Source organism: Mus pahari, chromosome 13 (genome assembly GCF_900095145.1).
Source record: "Mus pahari chromosome 13, PAHARI_EIJ_v1.1, whole genome shotgun sequence".
Taxonomy (NCBI): Eukaryota; Metazoa; Chordata; class Mammalia; order Rodentia; family Muridae; genus Mus; species Mus pahari.
Window position 1 is genome coordinate 11,839,435 of NC_034602.1, and position 5,453 is coordinate 11,844,887.

Below are 5,453 nucleotides of genomic sequence, written 5' to 3' on the forward strand. Positions count from 1 at the left end.
AGCAGTCTTTGCTGCATGGCTCAACACTGCAGCATGTGGTGAGTGTGTGCCCAAATCTCACTTAGCATTGCATTGCATGAGTTTCTCTCCAAATTTAGGTCAGTTTGGTATATAGCAGCTTATATGAATAGTTATGAACTCTAAAATAGGCAGCTCACTTCCTCCTTTCTGTGGTCTGGGCAAGATTCCCTGAGCATCCTCCAAATAAATGGGAAGCATTAATATAAATTTTCAATAAACATAGGACACAAATTGTAAAACTTTGTCTCTGTGTCACACTTGATTTTTTTCATCATGGAATATACAACATAAAGATACAGCATCTCAAATGGCTCTCATAATATCCTTGATTAAAATAAGGAAACCTTCCCCGTCAATGGGCAAACCACTCTTCTCTAGAAATGGGCAAAGAGACATCCTGTTGGTGGTTTTGTTCTTGCATCACTCAGGGGCAGAACAGATGGCAATACTTTATTCATCCTAGCTTGATGCCTGGCTTGGTGGTCAAAGCTGTCTTACGCCTAGAACTCATAAAAATCAAATCAAATCAAATATAGGCAGGGCAAAGCAGCGGGAGGAAGACAGAGACCTGGAGACTGCCATGCCACCCATAGACCTGCCCTCCAGTGTCATCACAGGAAGGCCATAGACACCCACTTGCTCCACACCACAAAGCATGGATGGAGGTGCCATCCAGTGCTAGCCTAAACCAGGAGCCATCACAATGTAGAAGGGAGAGAAAGAGAAATGGAGCAGCTTGCGCATTATGGAGAGAGATGGAACTGGAAACTCAAAAGTGGAGAGGAGTAGCCTGTTCTGAGTGCCAAGCACTGCCACTTGAGGTCATGGTGAGGTCCCAGGTTGGGCTACAGCTGAGTGCTGTGTCTTACTCCTGTGGTTATGCAGCAACAGGAGGAAAAAGATGTCCAAGGCTCATATTACCACTAGAGAAAACGGGAATGTCCCTGGCCATGATATCCAGCAGGTACCGTGTGGCTGTCCAGGGGATGTGCATAACTGGCCCTGCCCCTCACTGGATGTGGTGCACTGGAGAGCTTGGCAGCCCTCAGGAGAGCAGGCCATGCCCCTAGCCCAGGGAGCATGGTAGAAAGGTGTGGGTGGGTGGGGATGAGTAGGTTCTTAGGGCATGAGTATGGGAGAGCTTACCCTAATACTTATCTGCCATGGGAGGGGGGGAGGGCACAGGCAGAGAGGTGATTGTCTTCCCCCACCTCTCAGCAGTCATAAAAAGCTGCCTACAGGGTTGTGAGCTTGGCAGTGCTAGCCCTATCGGTCACCAGCCACAGCACTTGGGAGAGCATACCCATGTACCTACCTAGACAGCACAGCAGTCCAGGGGCTCAGGTGAGACAGCCTCTAGGGTGAGAGTATAGGAGAGCTGGCCCTGCCACTCGTCTTTTGTGTGGTGGAATGGGTGTCCAGGTGATGCCTTCCCTCCTTGACCCTCACCACCCCTGGCAGTCAGAGGAGCTGGCCTTGGGTCATGAAAGCAGGAGAGTTGGCCCCGCCCTGCACCACCTAGGAAATCTGGCCCTGCACCTTGCCTAGGCATCATAGTAGGGCTAGCCCTAGTCAAGAGGCTGTGAGTAAAGCAGCCTCAAGAACAGAGCAAAGGAGAGTTGGCCCTGACACTTGTCTCCCATGAGTTGGCCTAGGCGCAGGGGTGATGTTCTCCCCGGATACCTCACCACCTACAGTAGCCAGGAGAGCTGGCCCTGGGAATCTGAGAGTGGAAGAGCTGACCCTGCCCCTCACCATTGTAGCACTTTGGAGAGTGACCCCTGCACCTTGCCTGGGCAACACGATGAAGCCTGGCCCTGATAGTGAAGGTTTGGGTGAGCAAGCCCTGAGGGTGTGGGAGCAGGAGAGCTGGACCAGCCCCTCACAAGCTGCAGCACTTGGGAGAGTGGGGCCCACAACTTGACTAGGCAGCACAGTGGAGCTTGTTCTGGAGGCCTGGGTGCAGGCAAGCCAGCCAGAGAGCTTGAGAGCAGAGGAGCTGACCCTGCATCTTGCAGATCATGGCACTGGGTGGTCCAGTCAGAGCAGTGCTGGAGAACTTGCTCTGGTGATCTGGATAGGGAAGCCTGTAGGGCTGACTAGCTCAGCTACCATCCAGGCCAGATCCAGGGCTCTGAGTTGATCCACCCTAAAATCTATGTCATCTGTGAATGGTTCAGACTCAAGATAGGGCAAGTCCTGCATCCATTCCAAGGATGTAGGAACTCTATGACACAGAGCAACAACAGGATAACCAGCAGGAATCCCAGTGAGGATTGATAGTGTCACAGAAGCCAGAGATCTCCAACCAGACCAAAGACTCATTGCAATGAACACTGCAAGTGAAGATGGGTGGGCATAGCGCTAGACTGTGGGACACACAGACACACTATGCTGACATGTTATCTATGCTTGTTTGTGTTTTATTTTGGGAGAGAGTTTGCAAGGGCAAAGAGTGGAAATGAGAGGATGGGGAGTTAAGCGGAACTGGGTTGCATGATGTGAAGCTCACAGAGAATCAATAAAAAGTTTTAAAAATAAGCAAACAAGCAAAGATAATGGAAAATAAAATTAAATGCTCAGCTCATTCACCTGTAAGAGAGACTTTGTTTTTGAAATATTGAAATTTTCTGAGAATAAAAATTTTATATATTTAGTGACTTATTTACATATTTTCACTCCGATTTCTCCAAATCTTACTATGTCCTCCTCTCAAATATATGTCCTCTTTTTCCTTAATAAACATGGTCACATATATGTATGTATATATAAATTTATACATATAAACTGCTGAGTTCATTTAGTGTTGCACATGATATTAAGATGGGCTACTTAGTACTGGATAACAAATTAAAGAGCTCATCCCTATGAGTCATTTATTCCCTATAGCTCTTCATATTGACATGGAGCCTTGTGAGGTCTTGTTTAGGCATCATATTGTGGCAATTTCCAGGGGATTTCCCTGCTATATATAAGAAACAATCTCACGGCAGACATCCTGGTCCTTTGGATCTTACTATCTTCTCATCCTCCTTTTGCTCTGATGTTCCCTGAGCCTTATGTTTATGAGTTATTTGTATATGCATCTATTTGGGACTAGGTACACTGTAATTGGTTTGTCTCTGCATTTTATCAATTGTGATATCTGTGATGGTCTTCATCTGCTGTTAAGAGAAGTTTCCTTTATAAGGGGTAGCAGCTACACTTATCTGTGGGTAAAGGAGATATAGTTTGAGCACAATTGCCTTTTTACTGACTTAGAAAAATGTCAATAGTAGGTTCTCCTATTGAAGGTTGTATGCCTTCACCAGCCATGGGTAGTTAGCTAGATTTACAGTATCAGACAAAAATCCCCTCTCCTCAGCAGGCTTCAAAAGTCCAATTAGACAGTCAGAGAGTAGTGGCACACCTGAACTTGGGTGGCAGAGGCAGGCAGACCTCTAGAAGTTTGAGGCCAGTCTGATCTATAGAGTGAGTTTCAGGACAGCCAAGGCTACATAGAGAAACCCTGTCTCAAACAAACAAACAAACAGACAGACAAACAAACCACAAACCAAACAGTGCAACCAAATAACAACAACAACAATAACAACAGCAACAAAAGCAACAACAAAACAAAAAAAGGTTCAATTAGATAACTCTGTGGGTTGGCCCAAGATCTAAGAGTCATTATTGTACCTTAGGGAAATCTTGGCATGTGAGTCACTGTTGTGGCTTAATAGGCATCATGGCTGGGAGGGAATATTCACTACCTTTCTCCATTGGTAACTCCCATGCCATCTTTAGGTACTATAAGAGCTTGTCACCAAGGGGGAAGCTTTCAAGTGAGTGTATAACACATGCACATACATTATGTGTAATTTTAAGTAAGCATAAACTTACTCCTTAGAGTTTAGTGTTATTTACTCCTCAACTCTCCTTCAATTCATCTCACCTCCTCCAGTCCTATGAAAGCTATCCTGCAGGTAGGGAGCTTTCTAGTCAGCATCACCTTTTTTTTTTCCATGTCCTGTGACTAAAGTGCATATGTCTTCAACAATAGGGTCTTATCATCAAGTTCCAGTGAGCAGCCAAGAGTGGTGACATCAACCTGTAATACTTGGAAGCCTCTGGGAACCCCCGGCCAACCATTCAAGCTCACATCCAGAGCCTGGTCTTTCATTTGGAAATCTGTCGCTTCTGAGAGAGTTATTTCCTGTGTAGTGTAGTTTATGGTTTTATGGGTCTGTAGTTTGGGCTGAGCTTTGTGCCTCATAGTGTGCTGGTGTTGGTTAGGCTGAGCCATTCATCTGTTGTCAGACGTGGGTCAGTTAGACATCTCTCCTGAGATGGGAGGGGGGGTACACAATGGGTAGTCTAGCAGATTAGAGCACACTATTCAGATAGAAGGAAGCCCACATTTCAAGACTGACAAGAGAAAGTAGAACTTTTTTTGAGACACATCATGATGAATCTATGATGTGATGTGGCAATATCTATTGACCAAAGAACATCAGAACTGCAACCCATTCTCTGCATCTAAAGAGATGGATGGAGAGATATGACTTCAAGAACACTAGGGAAAGTTTGTGGTCATATTTGGGATTTGCACCCAAATAGTTTGTGTATTAGTCTGAAGGGCTATGATAGCAAAACACATGTTTTCCACTCCAGTATCACAGTTTCAAGACACCCAAATACTGAGCATCTCAGAAAAACAGCCTCATCTACATAAAATAGCATTTCTGAGAGGGAGCCCTCATACTATATCTCACAATTATGTCCTTGTTTCCCTTCACAGCATTATTGTGTCCTACTCTGAATGAATATCTCTGCTCAGATGTCTTCCTTGTTTCTCAATGAAAAGAGGCAATGTCTCCAACTAAATATTAGTTACAGACACATAGAAACAATATTTTCCAAAACTTTGTAATTTATATTTCAAAATGCATTACATTCCGTGACTCATATAAATAAATACTGGACTTTTGAGTCACTGTCCTGCAGCTCCATGCAAAAAGTATAGTTAGGCACCTATAAACAGAGAAGTTATTGTTGAGACCTTTGTCCTCTATCCTCTGTCTTTGGCTTGTAGCCGGCTGTGAAGACCTCAAGGGAGAAACTTGGCTTTTCTTTGTAAATGGAAAAGAAGAAAATTATCTCTGCAATGAAGAGGAATCTTTGTTTTATTTACTTTTTACTTGTGGCAGGACCTAAGGGAAACTGTCCAATTAAACTAATACAAGTTTTGGTTACAGCAAGGTAGGACAGTGGGAGGGGACATGAGGGGGGGGGAAGAGGACTGAAGGAGTAGAGAGTACTTTAGCAGGCAATCTGAGTTTATTTCCTCTCCAATGATCCAGGCTTACAGATCTGTAGTCTGAAACAACAGTCAGTCAGATGTGAGCATTTAGATCACATTTCTAGAACAATGTCCTGCTTCTACTGTAGCA

General features: G+C 44.8%; 1 non-coding gene across 1 annotated transcript; it reads left to right on the plus strand.

The window, feature by feature from the left end:
• The first annotated feature begins 391 nt into the window (after positions 1-391).
• Positions 392-534, plus strand: LOC115065256. Its single transcript, XR_003845050.1, has one exon. It is a non-coding gene; the product is annotated as a small nucleolar RNA SNORA48 (small nucleolar RNA).
• The last annotated feature ends 4,919 nt before the right edge of the window (positions 535-5,453 follow it).